Source organism: Coturnix japonica, chromosome 2 (genome assembly GCF_001577835.2).
Source record: "Coturnix japonica isolate 7356 chromosome 2, Coturnix japonica 2.1, whole genome shotgun sequence".
In the NCBI taxonomy this organism is placed as follows: domain Eukaryota; kingdom Metazoa; phylum Chordata; class Aves; order Galliformes; family Phasianidae; genus Coturnix; species Coturnix japonica.
This window is the reverse complement of record NC_029517.1, coordinates 67,277,018-67,304,201: the sequence shown is the minus strand read 5'-3', so window position 1 is coordinate 67,304,201 and position 27,184 is coordinate 67,277,018. Positions and strand designations below refer to the sequence as shown.

Sequence of the window (27,184 nt, the reverse complement as noted above, 5' to 3'; positions counted from 1 at the left end):
TCACTTCACATGACGGTACCAACCAGAGCAAGGCACAGTGAAGTAAGCCCAGATAGGTGACTGTTCCCTAGAACCAGAGCTAAAACTCAGACTGCTCCTTCTTAACAGCAGCACCTGTATGTGGCAGGCTGAGGAAGGAGCCTCCAAAGGCACAATTCTGACTCATTACTGAGGCTTCCAGCAGCACCAGCAGTGTATGGGGCTGACCTCTGCTGCAAACAAAACATCATTTGGGGTCAGCACACATGTGGGTAAGTTGCTCGACACTGGGAAGGATGAGCTCCAATTTGCAAAGTATTAGACGAAAGTTACGTAAGAAGTTTGTATTGTTATTATGTGGATACATTGAGGTCTTGGTTGACAGCACTGCTCCAGTCCCATTGTTCAATGGGGATGAAATAACACCCAGCTAAAAAAACAGAATAAATAAATAAATTTAACAAACCACCGAAACCAAACCATATACAAGCCAAACAATAAAGGACAAAAAGTAAATGCATCATCAGGCACCCACTGTATTTAATGTTCCTTTTCTTCATCAATTATAATTATTGTGATGTTAATAAAGTGTTAAATGACAAAGTTAGATTACAAAGCAAAACAGAGATGGAGAAGGAGGTTAGAATATACCATCAGATGTGATGTGTCATAAATGCCAGAAGATAACACAACCCTATGTATTAAGTATTATTTATTACCAGTCATCAGACCATTGCATCCAACACCAAGCTCAATGCAGAAAATAAGCCTTTCAAGCATGGCTAGAATAACAGCACTGAACTGTACGATACTAATTCAAGTGTCATCACAAATTGTTCTTCAAAGCTGGAAAACAGAAATACGGCCCTAAAAAGTATCATGACAAATCTAACCTCGTTTTCAAGTGTTCATCTTTACATTACAGCATATTCGTAAATGATGCACTTGTGAAGGTAGGCGAAGAAATGAGAAAAAAAAGGTTAATTAGTTAAATATAAGTAGTAAGGAAAATTAAAGAAGAAATCGGAAGAAATTTGAGCTAAGAAATACAAAGAAGATTTTGTGTATGTGCACATGTGAAATTTAATACAATTCCAACTTTAGGCCACCTGGATTACATCTGTTTGTGCTTTTCGGTTCTCAGTTTCAGAAGTTTTATGGTTTTTTCATACCCGGTTTTAGAAATGGTACATAACTCCAACTTGAGTAACATATTCCCACTGTCTCCAATTAATTTAAGGTAAACTACAAATAGAATGGAAAATCTGGGGAAGATTACTGCAACTATTTTTTGTTTTTCCAATGTGCTACTAGGCTATTCATAACAAAAAGGAAATTAACATTCCTTGTATTAGCAATTAGGACAAAGTATTTGCAAATCTACTTAACACAAAATACTAGATAACTGGGCCTCAGTTTTTTCAGACCTTCATTACCGAATTATTACTTTCTTCTATTAGTACTTTCAACAGTTTTTCAGTGTAAAGCAGAGCTTTGCTGATTTGCATTAATACTGAGGATACATACTCTAAATAAATGAATGAAATTAAAAAAAACAGTCAATCAACAGAAGGTATCCATCAATCCATCAGTCAACAAAAAGAAAAGGATGAGAAAAATTACAGAATATATCCCCTTTTATTATGTGGCAATCCTAACTGGTTTCTTAGTTATTCATGCAAATACCTCTGATGCGTTAGTAAACGTGAGGTATAGCACACCCATGTTTGTTTTTTCTTAAGTCTTGGGCCTCAGTTCAGGAACATGCCTCCTTTGAGAAATATAAAAGAGACATCTGAATGCTTATTTGTATTTGATTCTACATACTAAATACTTAAATGCAATCCCGCCTTGGATCCAGAATACTGCAGACCCCATGGCAAGTCAAACAGCATCATGCATCCAGGGCAGTCACTCCTGCAGCAGATCCCATGGACACAACCAAGGGCAGGAGGTCCTCTCCACAGTCCCTGCTGCGGCAAATAGGCAAATTCCCACAGCTGCAGCTTGAAAGGAAAGGCAAAAGATATCTCACATCGTGACACCCCATTGAGAAAATAAAGATAAAGCAACCGACCAACAATTATCTTTGGATGTGAAGCCACAACCTAGGTAGCATCTGTGGGTGAAGTTCCAGGCATTGGCAGAGTTTTCTAAATTATGCCAGTGTGCCTCAGAGGAGAGACCAAAGTGCAGAGCTCCAAAAACACAATCTCTTTGCATATCAACAGGGCACTTAAAGGGTTAACAAACCACTGCTGGTTATGTTCTTTATTAATCTCACCCCTCCCTTATTTAGCAATTTCCTCCTTAAATCCCAGCTTCTCTTGACCATTTCCCTCACAATTTTGGGTCCTTTCCCTCCCAAGATTATCATCTGCTACAAGTTCCCCCTCCTGTCCCATGCCCGCATTCCAGGCTTTGTCCTGCTTCTCTGCAACACCCAACTCCCGTCGGGCTTCACGCTCACTTCATATTTATGGCTCTCCTGCCCTTCCAAGCTGCTTTTTACTCTGCTGCCTACAACTACCAGGACAAGGAGTAGATTCTGTAAACTGGAAAAAACAGCTTACAAGCACCAGCCACCAAGAGAGCTGAGCTTTGTCACTAGAAACCCAAGGTGGAAATGCACGCCTTGTGACTTATTTAGTTCAAAGCCTAAATGTTTCTGTCTAGAATGTCTGTTTGTATCTCAAGTCACAAAGAAGCCATTAGTACCAATAATGTGTCATTACGGGGGCGTCAGCAGAGACTCTGCAGCTAAGGTTAATTTGAGATGCACAATTTAAAGCAGAACTAAAATCCCTCCATTTCACACTTTAATGACTAAATTCAAATCATTCTTCAAATCTGACACGGTAGCTGTTAAGGGGACCCTCACACTTTTCTTTGTTTCTTTCTTTACTTATTTATTTGCTAATTTTTGAGTAACATACAAGCTATCTACTGTAGAAGAAAAACATTACAGATCCTGCCTTGAATCATTTTAACCCATGTTCCCCTTGGGTCTCTTTTCAGCAGCTTAATTCCTCATGAGTCTTTATACTTCGCCCATTCATTCTGACATGTGAGATTATGCCTGATACAGGCTACTTCTGCAATTTGTAAAACAAACAGGCAGAGTTAATAATTTCACTCGTAGTAATCCAAATGACTTTGCCAAGATCTGCTTACCTTAAACACACTACATCACAAACACAACAGTAGTGTTTGCACATTTCTCTGCTGTAAGTATTTCTATTCTCAACATCCTGCTATAATACTGAAGTGATACAATCCTCATTCATCACATGGATAACCAAAGCAAAGACAGAAGGACACTGGTTCAATAACAGCCTTAAGCTGATCCAAGCAACGACCAAGAAGGGCAGTAACATTTTGTCCACCTCTTCTTCCAAGTCTTTCTGACTTCTGCCTCCTGGCAGAAACACCACCCCTGATAAACTAAGCAAGTAATGGGGACTCATCTATTTGAAACCTGAGAACAAAACTGAGCAGCCCACATGTACAGACACCTTCAAGCAACAATTCAAGCAACTTAAGATCCTACAGGGAACATGCGATACAGCAAGAAATTGAACCAAAAGTCTCTCAAATCCACTGACAGTTTTTATCAGGACACTTCCCTGACCACAGCTGACAAGATACAGTACATAATTAAGCAGAATCTCATTACAGCACAACGAAGCAGCATGATAGGGCAGGATTCACGCTGCTGAAGCAGAGATGAAACAAGCAGCAGTGAAACACCTCCTGCCTTTTCATGTGGATTCCTCAATAAAGCTCACACTATGTCAGCAAAATACATAGAAATGTTTTCTTGTTGTCTGACGCTCAATTCGATATCGTCCTGAATTTTGTAGAAATCACAGTTCACACACACAGACATTCTTTGGAGAACTGCCCTCCATGCTAAAAATGGCAATGGAATTGCACAAGGGGGAAAAAAAATTCCAAGAAATCTTTGACTCATCCATTGTTATTCATCAGGTTTTTGGAGCAGAGAATGGAATGCCGTCAAGCTAAAATTGACAGCACTATTTTTTAATCTCTAAGTGATGTCAATCCTTCACGAAGCCACAAGTGCTGAGAAAAATCTCTTTGCAAAATTCTAAGAATGACTCTTAAATTTTGTTAGTTTGGGGGGAGGAAAAAAAAAAAGCAAAACAACACAGAGCTAAAAGAAGCACATGAAATTACACTCCTACGTAGGTATGCTTTTGAGTACTGAGAGCATTAGGATTCACAGCTTTGTGCTCTCTGTGACTCAGGCTCGCTGCCACAGGTGTCAAGAGACCTGGGACCCAACTGGAGCTCTGCAGAAACCTGCTGCATTGCCTGACTTTATTTCTGACTTTCTTTTACTATGCAGCAAAAGATACGCCTCGAAGGACTCAGCAAAGACTCTGTACCTGTTTAGCTGATATATTTTACTCCAAGTAGCTTTCACTTTGCAAAACCAGATTTGTCTGCTATCTAATTCTTATGGTTTTAGAACAACGCGGTGCTGACCAAATATAACAGCAGAAATGGCTTCAATAAAGTTCTGAGAATAACACATCTACTCTGGCATGCCAGCACACTATTTTTAATTGTAGCTCATTAAAGATGTAATAGAAGAAGAATTACATCCACTTCCACCAGTGCTCTGTCAAGGCAGTGAGCTAATCACGCTGCTGTATCGTACAAAAAGGAATACTTCTGCATAGTGATTTAGGTAATCTAATTGAAAGGCAGAAAGCAGTGATTCACTCCTTGTTCTATCTGTTACTGCAACATGTTTTTCGCCTATCACGGGGCCCAAGCAGGCACACAGCGATTGGTTGCAAATGTTAGTAAAACAGGGACCTGGTAAATGAAAACAGGCAGGTCAGATGAAATGCTGAAAAGGAAAAAGAAAAAAAATAAATAAATAAAAAGAAGAAGAAATCTGGACTGCAGACAAGAAGTACTTTACAGAACAGCATGCAAATGCAGGCCTCTAAGGTAATTTAAACCAAATGCAGACTGCAGACTCTGAAACTGAAGTAGTTTGGTGAGTCAGCACAGTACCAGGACACTAAAACTACACATGAAAAATGCAGTTCTTTTTGTACACTGCATACTATTTCATTCCAAATTTACCAGAAACAAAATTAATTGTCTCCTTCGTGTTTAGCCTCCTTCTCCTCTTTTTGGACTCAACCTCTACCTTCCAGAAACAAGCTGTGCGCAGGCTGACTAGCTGTGAACTCTGATGTCTAGGACTTTAATTTCCCTTTCACAAAAACTTCATCTCCAGACCATGACAACGTTAATAAACAATCGCTGGCATGAATGCCACGAGTTGTCTTCCAAGTTACGACTACTTTCCTCTGGAAATGAAAAAAATACTTAAAACCAAAGCTGCGGAGACTCATTACAGGCTCCGACAATGGTAAATGTCTCCCAGACTTCGCTGGCCCAGAGGCTTCAGCCACCTACAGCTCTGGTGCACACCAGGTCCTTAGCACCGACCGCGGAAAGAAAGGCCAGCCTCGTCTCTGCCGCAAATATTTTCAAAGCCATAACAGTTTTTAAACTTACAAAGCAATTTTCATCTTCGTTTTCATCTCATGCTTGCCTCATACTTTCACAAGAACGTAATCCCGCAAAAGCCACAACAATTGCTCGTTCATTGGAGACTGTCACTCTCTGAAGTGCTTTCTGAGATAGATTTGTATGGACAGACGTGCGTAGCAATGAAAAATCCAAAAATATCCACAATAGATAATAAGCGGGGTCTAGAAAAAAAATACCATGTACTGCAAACATGGCCCAAGTTGGAATGAATGCCTACAGTAGCAACAGGACAGGAAGAGCAAAATGTTATTGTACGTTACTGGCAGGCAGCCCATAATTACAAAAAATACTTCAGCATTCCCCAGTAAGAGCAGAAAATATTATCATTTCAAACAAAGCAGCTGCAGCACCCTGTCTGTTGCTGCAACCACACTGTGGACACGTAGCAGAGGCAACAGAGGAGAAGGCGGCTGGCTGCTGAAGGACTCCTGGCCTGTGGGGTGGCACACCTTCTCACATCCACAGCTGCACTGCACAAGAGCCCAAGGAGCTCCCGGCCAGCAGCAATGGGCTCCCACATGGGTTCCAGCTGCCAAGTCCTGTGGCAGGAGAAAATGGTCTTAGCAGACTTGCAAACCTTCCCATTCCAGCTCTTCAGTGTTAACTGTTGTCTCACCTGGCTGTCTCCAACCCTCTACCAATGGTTTTTAACAAGATGGTAGTGAGAGGCTCCTGAGCATCAGATGACACATAGAACTGCTGTTACAACCAGTACGATTTGCCTCCCGAGATGGTGAGCAGCTGCTTCACTGTACATTACCCAAACAGAAGAAAACATGCACACAAGTTCACGGTCAGTGCTCTTCCCCACCCTCCACCCATGGGCTGTCAGTCGAAGGCACAGTCCCACCAGCTATTATCAAGTCACAGCTCAGCCCCTCTGCTGACAGACATGTAAAGCATACAGACTAGCAGTCCTAGTTCATCATTCATAAGTGCTTCTATAAAGTTTTGTTTCTACATGGTTCATGAAAAAAAAAAACTCAGGTGAGGAGCCAGACACTTTCTCCAGGCTTTATGTATTTGCTGAACTAGGGAACAGAACTAGAAGTCTGAGCAGTAAGGTTAGCAGAGAAGGAAACACTGTTCAGTTGAAAGATACTTACTTCTAACTTGTGTTTCCTCTACAGACTGCAGAGATTTACAGTCTCTGGACAAAGCTGCAGACCCTCAGCTACCAACAGCTACAGGTATTCAGATCCTCCCCACAGTCTCACAATGCTAAGTTTGAGACATGCAACAGCAGCTGTTTGCCAGCCTCTTTTAGAGATACTTGAATCATCATCATAAAAACTATTTTCTTATTGCCGACCAGAAAGATGCCTCTAGGATGGAGCTCATCAACTGCCATACTACAATGCTGCCCAGTTCACCAGTGCTTCTTGTCTTTCACACAGCAATTCTTCTCTGTCAAACACGGAGATGACTGTAGCAGGAATATATGCAGTCGGTTACGAGACTACATTTTTGTATCCTCATAAGCCATTCATTGGTTTATAGATTCAAAGTCCCACAGGGAGGGCTGCTAATCCACATAAAGTCTCTGGGTGCAGGATGTGACTCTCTGACGTATGTAGCAGATGTGTAAAATAACATCTAACCAAACATCTCCCAGTAACTCTGCAGCTAGAGACTGGAAAGTCCTATAAATGTGTCCAAGGGCAACGAAGAAGGGGAAGGATAAGAACAGAATCCTGTATCTAGAAAGTAAAGCTCAGGCTTTGTGAATTGCTTTTTTTATGGTGTAGCTATTTTTTCACATCCGTAACTAAGCTGTAGCATCACAAGTGAGGACCACTGGGGGCTGGGGAGCCCAGCCACTGAAGCCTGTTTTGCTCCACAGCCTATTGACCAACTAACTTGAACTAAATAACAGAAACCTTCTTGGTTTCTGGGAATCTTCAGGGTCCTACCTTTGAAGCTTCTGTTGTGCCTCCAAAGACCTTCTTTCCAAAAGATCTTACTCCTCAAGAAGAAAACACTTCTGGACAGAAAGCACACGGCTGTGTAACACCAATCACCACAGCGGCCCCTCTCCACTCCCTGAGCTGGTGTGTGGAAAACACAGCCCTTGTGCTTTCACATGCAGACAAGAGTGGTAGGTGAGAAAAAAAAGCAAAGATCTTGTTCAGAAGTCTCAGTTTAAAACTTCTGGCTACTCCCATTTGATGAAGTAAGTTAAAACCAGTCTCTGCTAGGAGCTGCTTGAACTTTAGGTCTGGATCCTGCCCTTTACAAAGCTGCTGGTGGGCTTGGATCCAAGGCTTCGGTTCAAGTTCTTATCTACTCCACACTAAAACAACTCAAACCATACATCCTTTATAACAAATAGCCTCATGGTGAGGAAGCACAGTATTGGCACGGTTCATGTTTGCATCATTCTTTCGAAAGCCAACACACATGGTTGAAGTTGGAAATATAAGTGTTTTTGCAAATTTTGCCTAATGTGGTTTACAGCCAGAGTAGTCAATGGCTGCATCAGCTTCACCCATTTCAGTGGGTCAGGCTCAGAAGCAAAAATCCCAGGTGATGCTGACCAGCACAGAATACAACATGGGTACGGGCAGCAGCACAGACATGGCCATGCCCTGCTGAAAGGGGGCCCCGGCTGTGCCACGACACACTCAGCTCCCTGCGGTGAAGGTCTCCATTCTCTGTCCCCACCACCTCCTCTTCACAAAGGCTTACACACACTTACATAAACAAATGAACAATTCCATTATGTGCCTGGCAGCCCGTGCACTTTCTTTCTGCTGCACAATAGAGGCGCCCCATTGAAAAGATCCATATACAGGGGAAAAAAAAATCTAAGCAAGTCTCCAGCAAGCACACATATTATCAAAGCCTCATTTCCACTTAACACAAGTTGCTTTGGGAACGAATGCAGCTGACTTGAGGGGAAAAACACAAACAAACAAACAAGCAACCTCTTTTTCCATTAGCTAGGGGGAAAAAAAAATCGAACCGGTGCCATCTTTGTTGAAGAGCTCCACTAAACTAATAGTTTAGGAGAGCTGAGGAGCATGGATGGGGGACAATTTGAAACTGATCACTGCCATCTGAACATGGCACGCTGACAGCTGAAAGAAGAGCAGAGAAAGGCAAAACAAAACAGGCATGTGTTTAATCCATGCAGGCTCAGGCCCCCATTTTCACTCCCAGTGAAAAAATAAAAGGCTAAAGGAAGTTGGTCCCTCCGCCTGCTCAGCACTCACTCAGCTCCCTGCCTCCCACCACCACAGGACACGCGGATAGAGGCACTGCCTCTTCACGTGCTGGAAAAAAACAGAGCAATATCTTAAAACACATCTCTCACCACCGAAGAACCTCCCTTTCTCTGATACTGCCAGCGAGCTCCTCCACTCTTGAATGCAATGAAATCTAAACAAGACTCAACAATTTTGTGACTGCAACCGAGAGCTGATTGAATGATTATAAAGGTCACGCAGATGCTACAAAGATACCTTCCCCTGAACTTCAATATGAGCTTCCTCAGAGACCAACAGCAAAAAGGCTGCCGTGAAAGGAAAATCATGCATGTTATCCTCGTCTGATGTAAATGAAAAAAAGATAGGAATAAAAGCATTGTGACTTGCTCTCCACAGAGCTCAGAAGGAATGCTTGCCCACAGAAAATGGGGACTGGGAGAAAACAAGGTGGGCTCAGAGATATCACACAGGGCTGACTGTGGTTCTTTGTCACCAGCCTGGTCTGGCCACGATTGCAGTCCTATGCCTGAAGTAAGGTGAGCCCCAGAGTGCAAAGTCTTTTACCACCTGAACTGTGGCAGTGAGGAGAGAGAGGGCAAAAGGAATGGGGAGTTGTACAAACGAGAGCTCCTATATGTCACGTGGCAGCAGTCTTAAACATATTTGCATTAATGTCTCATTTCACAACTACAAAAATCGCCTCAGGCTCCTACTGGAAGAGTCTTGTATCCCTTTTGGGGTACACAGTCCCTAATGCAAGAGCTGCATGTAAGAAGGAGTTGTCTATATTGATTCGCAAGTTTCTAGCTTTCTGGATAAATCTGTACAAATGCTTACAGGACTGGTGCAATTTCCCAAGAAATGGCTCCAGTCCACCAACCAGAAAGGAAATATTTAGCTCCCTGCAGCGACTCTGTTGATTTCAAAAGAAACTTAATAGCTCTATTCCTACAAAGCAAATACAGAGCAATCACCAGGGGCCGGCTATGCTCTCCTTTCTTCTGAAACCTGGTAAGCAACAAATGTCTGCAAATGGCACCAGGCAAACGGTTTTGATATTCTGCACAGTTGTGAGGTTATATGCCCTGCTTCTACTACGCTATGTTGGTTCTTTTCTATCTGCAGGTTTCTTGCAGTAATCTTGTCTCTTTCAGCACACTTGCGGGTCAGAAAGGAATAAATAACTTTTTTCATTTTTTTTTCAAGGTAGAGCAGCTTTCTCAGTTTTCATTTAGGCAGCATTTCAGTGGCTAGTTTTACAACTGTAACATTTCCTCTGTGCTAGACAAAATAAAAAGACTCAGAGGTCATTCTTTTCTAACGAGAGAAATGAAAACAAAAAGGGAAGGACTAGAGGGAAAAGGTGGGCTCTTCACTGCAGTTCATAATTAATTGTCTTTATTAAAAACATTTAATAACTCAAGACAACACAATTCAGCTTCAGTCAGGGAACTCCTAGTTCTGCTGCTAGTCGAACATCCAAGTGCAAATTGCAACTCTGGTTATGAAAGGGGACATTATTTTCTTTATACTTTTAACTCTTCTTGTTCAAAGACACACTGATGAAGCAATTACGGGAGACATACTTATTAAAGCCGGTCGAGTACTAACAGGCTCTGTCAAGAAGTCTGGTAAGCACCAACGAGGTGCTTAAACATAAAAATGAGAAATATGTGTATAATACAAAAGTATTGCTTAAGAATGCTGTAAACTCCAGTTACTCATGACATTATCAGCAACAGTAACATAGCTGTATATGCATTTTTCTGGCAGAGCATTGTATTTTCTTCAATAGCTTTCTTCTGCAGAGTTCCCATGTTCCACAGATTCCAAACTTGGACATACTTACGCGCATGCCTCACTTTCAGGGAGAATAGCCTCATTGATTTAAACAAGGTTCAACCCTTACAAAAGCCAGAATGATCGCCTGTTTGCAGGATGGGACCTCATGGGGCCCATTCTCAAAAAGTTAAGTGCATTCCATATTTTTGCTGCTGTTCTTCTTTCTCTCTCTCAGCTATTTTTATTGCCATGGACACAAATATCACAACACTCGGAGGCAAAAAGGATTAATTACAAACTAACTGTAAGTTATGAGAAGACCCTCCAGTCACTCACCTCAAACCATATGAGTGTTTCGAGATGTTATTGCGCAAGTCTTCTTTCTTCTCTCCCCTCTCTCACATGAGATGCCGCAGAGGTTTTTTTCTGATGCTTTGCATTAAAACTCTTTCCTGGGCTCCAGGATCTTAAACAAAAAACAAACCAACAAATACTCAGAATGAACATGTTATTTCAAGCGATTGGTGGGTGGCTTGGGGGAAATCCCTGACCTTTCTCCGATGTATATTTCATTACCTTCAGTGAGTGCGCTAACTCCCCACAGCAGAAGCACTCTTCTGTGGGCTGTGCTTACAACAAAACAAACTGGCAACTATTTTAGACCACTGAAAAACATGCCATTTTTAAAATGTCTATGGCAGTACACTACTAAGTGTTTAAAGTAGGATCTGGTATACAACCAGGCTCTGCAAAACAATGAAGAGAAAGGACAATAGCCCGGAGATGCAAATCGTGGATAGAACAAACCAAAACCTATTATGTAAGCAACAAAATGTTAGAGGGGAGAGCTATGACTGGCTTTATTATCATTGCAGTGCTACTACTGATATTATTACTAGCAGTAACATGCATAGCTCCTGAATCAAGGATGTTTTTGGAACAGTCAGGGGACTCAGTAACGGGCCGGGGAATCTGCACAGTGCCTGCACTACAGAACCCAGCCCGAGCAGAGGAGAGGAAGGAAGGGAGGAGGAGGAGCGACAAAGCACTGAGTAAGAGAAACTGGCAGGTCTCTAACACAATCAATTCTGACGTTCTCCACCATTGCCAAAAAAGGTCTGAATGGGTCTGACTGCGACCTTACACACTGCTGTGCTACGCAGAGCGCTTCCTCCTCCCCTCCCGCACACCCACGCCTCTGCTCACCCCTACCTGTGGTGCCACAGCCAGCAGCTGAGAGCCGACAGCCCAGGCTCTGTCAGAAGGAAAACCCCTTGGCTGCAAGCTGCGGGTGCTGCCAGGCGACACAGAGCTCACTTTCCCTCAGACAGCACGATCCTGCATTTGCATGGCCCCGCTGGAGCGCAGGCATCCCGGTTATTCCCCCCGCACCATTTTTAGCACCAACAACTCCATTCCTCTGCATTCATTCTTGTGCTGTTGAAAGCCTGAATGGCGACCCGTTCCCGTGGCTACACCTGCAACTGACCCCACTGAAACCAACAAACTTTCACAACGTGACAGAGAAGAGAGTTTGACCTTGTGTGCAGCTGAGCCAAACTGCTTTGGGTTTTCTTCCCTCAGCTGTGACAGACAGATGGCTCTGAACAATTTTTTCCATTGCTTTTAATTAAGAAATAGAGACACCATCCACAGCCTTTCTGTGGCTGTACATATTTCAGAAAATACAACTTTCTTAGAAGTAAAGCTTTCCACATCACAATTTACCTCCCCCCCTCCCATAGTGAAAACCCAAAACTCAGCCCAAAGTCCAACACACAAACCAGGGCGAAGGTGGGCTCCCCTAAACCGGCCCAGGGGTTGCACCTGTTTCACCACTCCCACAAGCTGCTTAGAGCAGGAACAAATCCCCAGTTGCACCACTTAAATTACCCTGTTCATCTGTGCTTCTCCATGCTTAGGCAGCTCCTGCTTCCCTTGGGGAGGCCGCTCTCTCTCCTAGCAGCCAAACCTAGAGATTTGCAGGGAGGGGACAGAGCCCTCCAAAACTGTGACACAGATCCAGAGCAGGCTGCGAGTTCAAAGTGAAATGAGGACAACCTGTCCATGACTCATGCCACCCAGAAACGATTCTTAATTTAAGGAAGAGTGTCAAAAGGATTCTTTTCACGGAGTGCCCCCCCTCTGAACCAACCAGCTCCTCCTTCTCAGTCTTTCCCCAGTTCACAAGGTAGCCGGGGACTCTATTTTAAGACTGAAAACAGTGTAAAATCCTCCTGCCCTCATGCCTGCACCAGCATTTTTAATGTTCTGTTACAGAGACAGACTGTTTTTCGAGGGACAGATTCCCAGATATCCTCCAGACTTTTCACATGACCTAGGGGCAAATGATATGTGACACTTCCTGAAGGGCTGGAATAGCTGTAAATGACACCTGAGCTTCTACAGTGACTTTTAGGTATGAGAGCTTGGCTCCTGATCACAGAATCATAGAATCACCACTGTTGGAAAAGATGCACATGGTCACTTAACCCTGATTTTCCTGTGCCTCAGTTTCCCCCATCTCTACAACGAAGATAACAGCATCTCAGAGGGATGTAAGAAACACAACACCCACGCTGAATTAGTGCTGATGTGGTAACATGGGCAAAGCTGCAGATACCTCACGTGAAACTGAAACTTCACATCCCCCAGAAGCAACCTGATAAGCCAAACCAAGGTGCCGGACATCACTCTGTCCCTGTCTGAAGCTGTTCTGCAGGCTGCCCATCCACCCACACAACTCCCTCCTCCCGGGTGCTCCCAGCAGGCATGGGGCAGGCTGAATGGCTTCACTGTAGTCACACAGCAGCTTTACAGCTGCTCAGAAAAGGCCTATTGTAGCCCTGTATTTTACTATCTCGAGTAGCATACATTCATTTGCTGCACAGCTCCCGTTACCCATCTGATCTTCACAGAAATAGAAGCAACAAATCAGAGTTTGCCAAACAAAAAGTGGTTTTACAATAAGGGAGGGATTTTTTCTGGTTACAGTATTAAAAACAGTGGTGAAATCTTAATGCATAACGATTCAGTCGTACAACTGACAGATGTGATGGACTTTACAAACACTAATGAGAGTAGATCTGACAGCCTAATTCTAACTGCCTTGACTTTTCTATACCATGCCCAGGCCTGAGCCAGGGAGGAAGAACAGTTCTGTACCGGTACACTCCCCCAGCATCCAACTACTCCACTCTCCCCCTTCTGGAGAAATGGATGTAGCTTCGAGCAATTCTGCAATTAATGAGGTGGTGCAGATTTCCTCCAGCCCCCAGCACAGCCAAAGGCAGGTTTACTGTGAAGCATAAATCCTCTTCCTCCTCTCATACACACTGTGTTGACCCTGTCAGCTGTAAAGAAGCTGAATTTAATCAGGGTTCCATCACAACCGCATCTCATCAAGCCTACAGCATGCCATGTTCCTAACCCCCAGAAATTAAACGGTGATTGATCAGCTCACATCTCCTCCTAATGTATTACTTCCTTCGAAAGTTCTGCCAGCCAACAAAAATCACAGGGCCTCTTTCTTTGCCTCCAGAGTTGGAGGAATGCAACAAGTGCTCTGCTGCTCTGCTGTTGCAAGGCGGAAATATTTTGCCTTTTAATGCAAACTGAGACAGATAATTCCCCTTGCTTTGGCAGCCAGGGACTTTAGAAAACCTCCCCAGAGCTGCAGGCTGATGAAATGCCACCAGTGGGACCTTTTTCTCCCTGCAGCAATTGTGTCTCTCTCAAAGCGCAGCATGAGTTGCATGGACTGAACTGATTATCCATTCCAGTCAACTGGCATATTAATTATTTTTGCATGGCTTGACTATGATCAAAACTGATGAAAAATCATGGCAGTGGGAACAAAGAATCAAGTTAAGAAAGAAAATAAACCCCAGGACAATCTATAGAGAAAGACTCAGCTTATGCTTCCTGTGGATGGGGAGAAGATGGCTCTCCTGACCACATTTTGGGATTTGGGGCAGGCTAAATCTCATCCGATGGCTCGCTATGAAGGATGGGGAAATGGCAGCACCAGGCTCTCTGCCTGACTCAAGAGTGATGTACTGTGCCGTGCATCTGAGGCTCATCCTGCTGCATGTGGACTTGATGTACATCCACCTGCATTCATCTGTATGCAAACCTCCCATGCACCTTTCTACTGAAAGCTACGAGTGCCAGCACACAAACACCTGAATGCCATGCAGTCCCATCCTCACAGTCTGTCAGGTAACATCTTTTGTAAAACTCGTGCTCTGCCCCTGAAAAGCAGTAGATCAGTAACTCTGCTAAATGCCGTGTATGGCCTTGAAAGAAGTGTTAAGAAAATCAAGTGTGACATGATGATTTGCCACGTTCAAACACATTCCGAGCTCCTCAAATTCAAGGGCTCTTAGAAAAAAGAAGAAATGTTATGCTTTTGGGGACAGATGAGCCTGGTATTTTTCCTTTTACCTTCTGCCTTACTTGTTCAGGCTCAACTACCTTCTAGCTACACAACACTGGATTCTGAGACGTATTAATTTGATGGTACATATAGAGATCGCATAATCTATATTCCTTATACATTTAACTATCTCCAGCACCTCAGAGGAACAGGATACTTCAGGAGAAACCTCTGGCAACCTTTGTTGCAGGACAGTTTTCAGGTCTGAACACGAGCTTTTTTTAGAACAGAAATATAACTGAGCCATAACCAGCTCAGCACTACTGCAGTTAACAGTGGTCTTACAAGACCATGGGAGCAGCCTGGCCAGCAAATAAAACCTTCCACACAGAGAACAAATGCTGTCCTCTGCCTGGGTCAAGAGAGTTGGTTGGCTACAAAACCAGGTTGGCCACTGCAGCCAAATCTACCCTTTTAATGAAGGAGAGACAGGACATTGAAACAGATGAAGCTTTTGTACAAGCCTACTTGTCCGGACGTAATTTTTTTTCTTCTTAAAACACTGTGCTACTGCCTCTGTCATCTCTACTTCTGCTTCTCTTTTCCTCAGCACAAATTGTTAACACAAGCATTTTGACAAATAACGGGCTTGGTAGTAGGCTCTTTGGGCTGCCAACTGTCTAATTCAGAAAGCAGGACTGTCACATCTGCCAGACTGGCTCTCACACCTACTGTCTAAGGTAACATCATACATTTTTCAAAGTCATGCTAGCAATAATGACATTACGTCTCACCATGCCATATGTTCTTTCCCTGCCTCAGGACACACACCAAAAGGAGTCTACACATCTTTTTATTAAAGCATGCCTAGCCAACATCCTACAACGGCTGATAAGCTCAGTTCACTGCAGTATCTGAGCACCCTCTTTTGTTTAAGGATGTGAGCACTGTCCCCAGTGGCACATGCTAATGTCAGCAAGTCACGCACGAATGTGAGTTCCCTGCTAGAGATGGGTCATGATTTGTTAAGCATCTAACATACACTTGGCATTTTTCAAGCTCCTAAAAGGAGATACGATCCCTCTTTTGGTAGAAGATTTCTTCTTTCTAACTTCTCAAAACAGCCTTCCTTCTTTGAGGCCTACTCGCATCAACCTTCCCCTTTCAGTACTGAATGCAAAGAAAAGGGAAGAACATCAAGAAAGAAAAATTTTGAAACGTGCTTTACTAACTGGCACAGCTACGAGATCAGACAGCTGAAATACACCTCTCTTTCCATCCCTTCACTTCATAGGGTCCCTATGGGACATCTCCAATTCTGCTTTTCTTCTGACCAGGGTTATGGCTTTTGAAGAAAGCCTCCTTCCTGCCTAGGCTTTTGCTTGTGTTGTGGGGTGATCTTGGAGCACATGAGCTGAATCCCTCCCAAGAGGAACTAAACTACATGCACCAAGTTGTCCTGGAGCACAACCAATGGGCATATACTCAGTGGGACCTTACCACTCAGAACGAAAAGAAACCCTGAAACGTGCCTGATGTAGTCCATGGCACCATACAGATCCTCCCCAGCTGGTCTACATGACTTATTGATGCTGTTACAACCATAAAAAGAAAATATTTTGCTGTCATTCATCTTAATGCCACCATAAAAAATAAGAACATAACATTATATTCTAATTTAATATTACAACAGCCTAATGGTGACAGCAATCTTGAAGCAAACAATGGATAGAGAAGGGAAGAGAGAACAAAGTAGCTTCTGTTACAACAACTAACCATTTCTGCAGCTTCAGAATTAATTCTACTACTCTTACCTTCTTGCACCTAAACAGTAAAGAGCAGTTATAGAAAGGAAAATATAAACCAAACTGAATTTAAAAAACAAAGGAACAAAAAACAACCACAAAACATTACCTTTCTCCCACTAAACTCCATAAAAAATAGTAAATTTTAGGCAGTAGTTGCAAAAACAGCCAGTAGAAAATTCCAGGCAGTAGCAGCTTTTTAAGATGACTGTGTTGGCATCTCAGCTTAAGGCAAATATCCTCTGACATTTTTCTCAAGGTGGGTCTTCTGTTTCTTTTCCTACATCACTAAAAATCTTTAGTATTTAGTATTTCCAACATCTTTCAACATCTCCTAATTAATTTTAGTAGTAAGATGCTCAGTCCACTTTTTTGCAGCACATGGAAGGCTAGGAATCCTGTGAGATGATACCTAACTTTCTCAGTTACCTCTTCCAATTACTAGGAACTATCTACTGAGCTCACAGAGGCTTGCAGGCCATTTGGAGGCTCACAGGCCGTTGTCAGGAAGCCACCCATCTACACAGCCCACAACACTTGTTGCAAATGTAACCAAGAAGGGACAAAGCATCTTTTCCTCACAGTCTATTTATCCCCTTGCATGCAAAAGAGTACAGAAGACAAATGTTTCACTGTAAGTTGTTAAAAAGTACCCGGTGACCCCCTCCTTGTACCCCAGTATTTCTCAAGAGCTTCCCCTCTTCCTCTTGTTCCTTACACTGGCCTTACATACATGAGACAGCTCTGAGCTCGCTGCAAGCCGGAAGCCAAAATGAGGAGGAAGTCTGTGTAAAATCCACAATCTCACTTCACAACTACTGTCCAATTTCATGAATGAAAAGGGCAAAGTCAGCAGGGGAAGCTGAGCCCTGTCACCACAGCTAACCTGCTGTTTGTCCCCTTTCTTAAAAGCAATTTGCATGTGTTTCCTCCAAAGACAATTGTTTCTGTGAGCAAAACACAGTTTCTAGAGAGCTTGATTTTTAAGAGAGTAGCTTTGCACTTAACTTCTCATCCTGCAATTAAAAGAGCCACTTGAGAAAGTTTTGGGCCTTTAATAACCGACCTCAGTGTTTAAACCTCATTCCTTAGGGACTCTGTGCATTGAACAAGAGTGAGTGGTTACAACACTAGTTCTCCCACCAAGCCCTAGTCACATCACTTTGTCTGTCACCCTATGGCTCCATTTGCTACCCGTAGGACATGGGAAATGAAAAGAGAGCTGTTGGCTTAGAATAGAGGAAAGCTGGAAACCTAAAAATACATTTATTAAGGAGCTAGGACCCTTAAAAGACCAGCAAGTCCCATAAGTGGTTTATGGGGACAGCTGGTTTATGGGGCCTTGCCTCTGGAATGGCAAGGAGCATGTTCTGGGCAAAGCTGGCTCAGCCCTGGGAGCCCCACAGCTGCTCACACCCCGGTGCCCTCTCCCATCTCCAGCAGCATGGACAAGCCTTTCCTTCAGAAAGGTCATCAGCTTGTCACTGCCCTACATCCGACCGCCTGTTTAATAAAAGTGTGAGGAATTCAAGGTCTCTGTGATCTCAACCTTTCTGTTAAATTTAGCTGAAACTGGCCAGCGGATTCCAAAGCTATTACAGGGAGACTAAGAGAAAGATAGCGAGCACAAGAAAGAAAACAAGCTAAAATATCAGTCCTGGCCCTTGAAAAATGATGCTGGACTGGCAAGAAAGGTAAACAATCAGATCTGATGTGAAAATTCAGAGCTGCAGTGCTAATTCTGCAAGATTAATTAGTACCAAATCCAAGCAGAGCCCTTGCCCAGGGAGATTTATTTTACTTATGCTGCTGTGAAACACAGCTTTACTTTTACTCACCAAGAACTGCATTCTGCTTATGAATAATATTAGTTATGTTTCCTGGGGAATTAAATTGTAATCTTTCCTCCGTTCCATTTAACACATTGGGTTTACTACTGTAACTTGTTTGTGATACTACTCAATTGCAACTACAGAAAGTGGGACAACATTTTGTTCCTATGCAAGACAGGAAAAGTCTATCTGTAGATTTAGGTACAGATAACGGAGTCAGATCTGCTTCAGATGACACAGGACAAGTAGGTGTGTGGGGTTTTTAGAGGGAGGTGAGGAAGAGAAAGGGTTTTTCCCCTGGAGGATCGAAACAAGGTACTTTTTTCTTTAATATGATTCATGATATAAGATAGTTAATGGCAACACCAATTACAAAGCTCAGTTTGTGGAAAATTTAGAATGCTGTATGTTGCTATGCACTGAGTGAGCACAGTTTGGAAGCAGAGGGGAAAAAAACACACTTATTTTGGATATTGTACCTCTAGACGCACATACATGTATTGATATGGGCTGAAGTGCAGTCTTCTCTCCTCAGGATTTATTCAGACTGAGGATAAAACTGCTTTCAACCTGCAAACTTCTGTCATCTGAAAACTAGCACTCACTCAACACAGTTTTATTCTTCAGCACCAACCAGTGCACATTATAAAGGCATATTCTCCTCTCCACATTCCTTGATCTCACATCAAGTATTTCATTTTGTTGTCCCCCACCAATGACTGCAGCACCACGTAACCCTCCCATGGCCAACGTCCTGCACAAAATGAAAGTAACCCAGCAGCCAGCCTCTGCAGAACCACCGAGGTTTGCAAGGAAACCAACTGCACAGCCTTCCTTCAAAGGGATGGAAAAGACAACATCCAGCTTTCAGCAACTGGAATACAACTAAATAAAGCTAACTATCAGCACGCAATCACTTCAAAAGCAACACAGCAGCTTCTAGAAAGTTACAAACCCCCTCCTTGTGCTAGTCTTTGGACTTGTGTTTGATGCTAAAATGCACATGCTTCAACAACCAGGTATATATTTAAAAGTAAAATATACTTTAGATTAACCAACATACGGCTTTACGCACAAACTAAGAGATTTAAATATCAGCCAGGCCCATTAAATGCCTTTAGGCTTATGCTAATCCAATATGATACAGAACATGCAATTTCAACCTAGAATCCCTTCAGAAGCAGGAATCACCCTTCTTGCGCATGTAAAGGAACATAATTCAGCAAAAAACGTGCAGAGAGACATCCAAGCCCTGTAAAAAGATCTGATCCACCCATGAACTTGCTGCCTTCCTGTGTCTTTTTACAATTGTGATTGATTTCATTATCATGAAAAACAAACTGATTTTCAATAAAACACTGTGAGAGAGTAATCTGTTCTCCTTACTGCCACACAGCCAAATCCCCACGAGAGCAAACACATTTGTAACATAGAAAAAAAGCTAAATGGAAACCAAAAATCCTTCACTGCCATTTGAGTATTTTATTTTTTTTCAGAAGTGCTTTCCTCAAAGCCTCCTCGAGTCAGCGTTTGCTATTTAAAATCTTTGTCTTTGAAAAATGATGGCAGCTGATCTGCAGGCAAAAACACGGCATATTTTGCTTTTCTCAAATGCTGAGGATTACTGGCATCTATGAAAAAATGGACGTGGGCTCCCCTCCACTTTCTATCCCAACAACATCACAAGCCACCCGCTGGAAGTGGTAAAAGACTTGTAATTTGGGGGTTTTCCTGCATCATAAAGTTTCGCTGGAAACTCTCCACAATAAGCCAACGAGGCTCTTTCAAACCCCAAATGTACCCATTTATGTGCTTAACATTCAGGACTTCAAGAAGTGAGCGGGGCTGCTCTGATTTGTAAGCTAAACATCGAACCAGCCAGCAGTGTAACCCAAGCCAGGCAGCCGTACCACAGCTAACAGCCCAGGGAGCTGAGCCTTCCTCCCTGCTTCTCCAGCTGCCCTTCCCTCTGTATTGCAGGGAACAACAAATGGGCCTTCTACTGTTGGTACTAATCACCTGTTAGTCATGTCAGTTGATTCACTTTGAATGTTCCCAGTATTTATAATATCGTTTCTCTAGGACTGTGAAGTAGCTGCCAATTATTAGTAGAACTTGGCACGCAGAAGCTCATGTATATGAAAAAACATGATCAAACAATATGCAGCTCATTAAAGGAAGTTTGTAACTCCGTTTCCTGCCCTAATACCTTGTTTTTATCTCCTGGAAGTATTTACAACACCACCTGATTAGGCTGAGCTGCTTATGTATTTTGAAAATACAAATTATGCCATCAGTCGTCTGCTGCATGACAGTAAACTTGCAATTACACAACTTCGGGAGCTCCTACAGCACATCAAGCACAACCCAGCCCCAAGCACCAGCTGAACAACCAGGTTACCCAACTGGTACCACCCAGAAAGAAAACTGGGGCATTGAACCTTGTGCCCAGGGTGAACAGAGCTGCGTCTCTCTGGGTTACACAAAGAGGGCAGCGCTTATAGAGCAGCTGGCAAGTCTAACAGCGCTACCTTAAGACTGATCTTTCACAGTCAGGCACCATGTCAATAAGGTATGGAGCCCTAATCCTATCTTAAAACCTCCTCCCATTCTTTTCTCCAGCTTGCCTTTAACACAGTGCTCCTCACACAGACTAATGCAGACAGTTCAGCCCTTCTTATCTGTACAGAAATGCACACCCAGGGTTTCTCCTAGCCTCCAGGGCCAGGATCCAGAGCTCTGGGACCACAATTAATACACCACCACCACGAGACACAGCCAGCTTAAGGACTTTGAGAAACCTACCCTTAATGTGTACGTACATCCTCATTTCTAGCAGCCAACTTAAAAGCCCCTCCCTGCACAACACTGATAGCAACGCTTGTAGCTGTCAGAAAAAGAAACGCAGGTGGAAGTGTAAAACTGCAGGGCTTAGGAAGGCTTTCCAGTCTCATGTATCTGTCGCACTGCAATGAAATAATTCCCTGAATGGTTAACAGCCGGCTTTCTCTCTGCTGATGTGACACGCTATCTCAATTCACACGCTACCGGATTCCCAAGGCTGCAACCCATTCAGAAAGCCGGCGCAAATGCCACGGTCGATTTAAGATCTAAAGGAGGCTTTAAAGCAGCAGCTTACACCTGTGAAAGCCCAGTGCCAGCCTATGTCGGAGGGGAGAGCACCACCTGGGAGAGCCTTGCTGCCCTCAGGAGCCCCCAGTGCCAGCGCCACAGCAGAGGCAGCCGCAGAGCCCAGCTCTTCTGCTTCTCCTCGTGACGTGGGAGGGAGCAGCGATTGGTCCCGCGCAGATCTGCATGGCACCAGTGATCTATTTATACAGCTCCAGCGGGCTGAAACTCTGCCTAGAAACTGCAGCCGTCTCTCCAGCTCTCGCGCTGAAGGGAGCTGGATGCCTCTCGTTCTGATTCCCGTGGTATTCCCCGCAAAACGACAATGATGTTAATTCTGCGTGGGGGAAGAGCTGCCGGCTCTGCCGTGTTCTGCACGCCTTTCTGTACACCAGCTTCAGGATGCTTGAACCCGAAGGATTATCAACTTCGTTGCTGGGTTTTAGATTCCACATCTGTGATTTACGACACGGCCGGCACAATTAGGCACAGGATAACACACCCCATTAGGCTCAGTTAGTCAGTAAGCACTGACAGCTTCTTTTTTTCCTTTTTTTTTTTTTTTCTTTGGCTTAAACATGTGAAATAATACAACAACACCAAAAAAATTAATTTAGAGTCATTCTATATCCAACTGCCATTTGTGAGACTTTCTTGTATTATTAGTCAGAGCTTCTGATGACAATATAACACACAAGACTGAAACTTGAGTGGTTTATGCATGTCATCAGAGCCTTAGATAAAAATGCTGCCATTGAAAGTGGGAGTATTTAATTTTTTATAATACTTCTGTGCTTGCATAAAGCGTTCATTTAATTTACATCGATGACTTCTTTTAAGGTATTTGTATCTGTTTGATCTTTTACAAATATCTAGTTCTTTTCTCCCAGCTGATCCAGCTGAGCACTTTGAAGACATTTTGCTACGACTTTTTAATCAAAACTCCTACAAACCCTCAGGGTTTGAGGTTTTTTTCCTTCTTCCACACCAGGTCACAGCAGTTGCAAACACGTTACTGCAGCCCCCGTTCCCAAATCTCAAACGCTAACACGCATCTGAAGAGGTAAGGATCAGTTCTGTTACACGGTAACCACCGCTTGTTGACTCCATGTCAGTATAGCCACACTTGCAGACACCACAACTGGCCACAGGTCACTACGTACCAGAACCTCATCGCTGACTTTACTACTACTCGAAAACCTCACAAAAATCAAAGGTTATCAGAGCATAAAACAAAAACAAAGTGTCTGCTGGAATGAAAACCAGATGGAACAGTTCATTTCATTGCAGTTTTCTAATAGTTCACACCGCTCTCATGCTGCTTCCCCATATTCGTGGATTCATACATGCACGATTTTGGGAAGCGGAGGGTTAAGGAAGAGGTTTTATGAACAAGCAAAGAAGTAGACATTAAAGAACTGATTCATCAAACTAATTAAGCACATGATTAATTTCCGTTGTCTTCAGTGGAGCTTGACTACGGTTAAAGCGCTCTGTTGAATCGGGGTCCTCAAAACACAGAGCTCCTCCCCATGTTTTACCTGATCCGGGCTTTAGGTGACATGAAATACTGAAAAGGAACTCAAGGTAGGGAAATGCTCAGGTTTAGCAAGTTAGAGCCTTGTAGGAATTCTGCTGGTTAGGAAAAACCCCGTAGTGGCTGTGTAAATTTTCATCACCTCTAGCAGTTTTTGAATAATGCAGTGGCCTTTTTGGCAGCTTCACGAAGCTGTAATCTGCACAAGAAGTTCTACAATGTCTCAGCACTTCCTGGGGACTTTTAGCAGTAGGATAGTCTTGCAACACAAGCAGAGATAAATCATTTTCTAATGCATAGTAATAAATAATGTATCCCCCATAGTACATAAATTAAAGCCGTAATTCCATCCCGGTTCCGTGATGACACCAGAAGCCCAAGATGGAATTTCAGCTTCGTTATGACCAGTCAGGATACACATTATTCCTTAAATTATGTTCTGAGAGTTGATAATGAACTGAGAAGTTCTGAAGGCATTACCAAAAAGAAAGAACATGTAATTACAAGAAGAAAGCAGAATTATTAAGTCAGATATTGTTTGCAGAGCTTGCGAAAGTAAGCACTAAATCTCATCCCTGAAACACCCACTCAGCAGACTTTTGGTGAGGCAAGCACAGAGCACTACTACTACCATAAAAAAACCTGAAAGTTCTTCTAGTACCAGAGAGCAATGCACCCCCCCACAGCAAACAGTATGAGACTACACATGAAAGTACACTGTGATGTACGAGCTGTACACGAGCATGACACTGTAACGTACACTTACAACCCTGAAACTACCCACACCCGGAACTATGGACGGTATTTTACTTACAAGTCAAACAAGTAGTGTGCATGTACACAACAAGCCTAAAATACCAGGAGAAACTCACGACAAGCTTCCAGTCCACGTTCCTCTTCAGCAAGATACCTACTGAACAAAGTAAAATGCTCACAATGGGACCTTTTGGTGCTTCTGATGACTGTAGAGAAAACACTGTGTAAGCTGCAAAACTTTTCAAGAAGAACATGATCCTATTTCTTTTTTCTGCAGATAATTTCAAGAAACCTTATGAAAACACTGAAGACATCTTACAGCCCTAATAACAAGCACGTTAACAGAAGTAGTTTAGAAGTATGAAGACAGAGAGCCAAAACAATCATCATCTAGAATTATCTGCTGCAGTCACCCTGGACTTTTGTTACCAATTCCCGTGAGTTTTAGCAAATCCTGCAAGATTTCAAGTAGGCCCAGAGTCAGCTTTCTTTCTAAAGCAAGAAGAAAACAACCTTCTGACCATCTTACACAAACAAAGCACAAAACTTCACAGCATCTCCCATTGCGTGGTTCCAAGTTCTGGACTTTTATTTTCGGTTCTATTCACAAAACTGATCTTTTATCTACCCCTCATCATTCTTGATAACATGAGAATGTAAGCAGCACTCACGCTCTCTTGCTCTCCCAGTTAAATTTTCAGCATAGAGAATTACAAGTAAAAGTAAAGAAAGGAAAGCCTAAAGATTACGATAAAAAAGTCATATAGAATGGTGCAGGAAGCTGATATTCAAAAAAGCTGCAAATGTTCAAGCCTCGAGTAAGTTTTTGAATATCTGAGGCTTCCCCACAAGCCACGTATTACTTGTTCCTTGCCTCCCTCTTTCTCTTCCTCTTTCCACTTCCTTCTTTTGATGTTACATAAATTGTTCAAACCTGAACACCTGGACTTACATTCCTGCATTCACAGTTGAGCACCTTAACAGGAATGGGCTAATACCCAGTCACGACTTCTCCTTAACTTGCTTAGATAACCAGCAACATTTTACGTTTGGATTTAACCATTTGCCTCGGCAATTAAGGGCACACATCTTCCAAGAATCCATTTTCTCACCTTTTGCCTCTCGTGACTGTTCATACAAATAAAAAGGCAGTGAAAATCATGAGAAAACATAATGAGGACAAAGAGAGCAAGACAATCAATGCCTAGATCTCCTTGCCTCCATGGTATCTACACGAGAAGCATATCATCACCTCTAAATAGCAACCTGAAACCTACTCAAGAGACTTACATAAGACATGACTCAAGAACTAAAGCAACGAATGTCAAAACATTCAAAGACACAGTACCCTCTGCTCCTAGTACTAAAGGAATAACTGCTGGCAATATACAAAGGAGATTGTTGCAACAGAGAAAAATTGCAGTAAAAACTTCTTAAGAGATTCAAAACCACCCAAAACAGTGAAGCCACACACTTTGTAACAGAAGTACAATACAACACTAGAAAAACTTCAACCAGATGTGGTCTCAAATGTTCCTTACGTCTCAGCAAACTGATAGAAGCTCCCACCTTCCAGCTGCCTTTTACCAGGGCTCAGGGAAAGGAAATGTTTCCTCTGAGACCTTTTAGCTAGCAGGTTATATTGCCTGTGATATGTGGATCATAGGAACGGCAACATAACACAGAGACTGGAAGGTGACCCTGTAAATAAATGTCAGCTGCAAAATCGAATACCTTTCCAGGTCGGAGCCAAACAAACATTGCAATATTGACAACATAAGCAAAAGGCTGAGGAAGAAAAAATCTGCAATGAAAAGAAAAGGAAAAAACCCTGGAAGTAAGCAAGAGGCAATGTGAGAGGGAGAGCACTTAACATTTGTACAATTCTGACTGATTCGGGTTCTTCCCATGCTCATCACCACACCATCTGTGCTTAAATAAAAATGGAAGGGTTCTCAATCACATTTTCATTCTTTGTGCAAATACCACTTTCACTTTCGTATTTTTTAAGGACTACACAAGTTGTTGATTCAGAAATTCATCTGAAATAAAGCTTACATAACACATACCGGTTTGATTCACAGTTTCTGCCTAGCAAACTTCTGAGGAATACCGTCATTGCACTGGTCATAAAGACATACATACAGTGATCTGCTGCTCACAATGTTTTTCTTTCAATCTGTGAATTATGTTAAGTGACTTGCATTCTGAAAAGACACCACATACAGCTGAGCTTGAGCACCACCCCGTTAATTGGTTTTCTTTCCTCACTCATTGGCACAACACACAAGACACATGTCAGCACTCAAACTGGCAGTAGTGAAGATTCCAGTGTTTGCAACTCAAGGAGAAGAGCAGGACTTTAGGACCATGTAATTACGAGGAGGAGGAAGAAGTATTATTAAAGGGTCCCCAGAGCTGACAAAGCACAATCCTGGAGAAACTCCAACACTTGTTACAACAATCTGTACAGTGAGGACTCCCCCCACTGATACCACATCCAGAGATGTTGACACGGCACTACAGAAAATTCCAATCTCCCTCCCAGATGAAGGAAGGGGATGACAGAAAGAAAAAGAAAGTTTCAGTTCATAAGATTTTTAAATTACGTAACATTACTAACTTAAAATTACCGATTGCCGCTGAGTCTTTAAGCTGTTCACATAGAGGCATTAAGAATCCAAAGCAGAAGCTGTTTCTACCATCGGATTATGGCTGGTGATTTGTTCTTGACAAAATATTGGACAAATGAACATACAGCTAATACACACAGTGTTAATTATGCTGTGAAGCCACGTAGTAATCCTGATGGGAGTTGTGATGGATAGGGACAGAAACAGTATTATATATAGCTTACACTCATACTCCATTAAGATGGCAGCTATAGCATGGGAGGACTGGGCTGTGAGGCTGAAATGATCTTACATGATGCTGCTAGATTAAATACTGGAATGGGGTGAAGCTCAGAAAACCAATTTCAACACTGCTCTGTTCAATACAGCTCCCATTCCCTATCACTGATACCAGCTCAAGAAACGATGTCACTATTTACACTGTTAGCACACACCAGCCTTACAAATACAACTTGTGAGCACACAATGCTGAGGGTGCTGTAGGGAGTGCTGACACTTAAAGACAGCACACTGCCAAAACACAGCCTTAGTTTGGAGGATGAG

The 27,184-nt window shown here is 42.8% G+C and overlaps 1 protein-coding gene across 10 annotated transcripts in view; it reads right to left on the bottom strand.

Moving 5' to 3' along the window:
* The window catches only part of ATXN1 (ataxin 1), a 194,601-nt gene that overhangs the window by 130,540 nt on the left and 36,877 nt on the right, over positions 1 to 27,184 (bottom strand). For all 10 annotated transcript variants that reach the window (XM_015854672.2, XM_015854668.2, XM_015854671.2 and 7 more), the window contains one exon: positions 10,908 to 11,037. The gene's annotated coding sequence lies outside the window, so the exon portion shown is untranslated. The remainder of the gene's footprint in view (positions 1 to 10,907; positions 11,038 to 27,184) is intronic.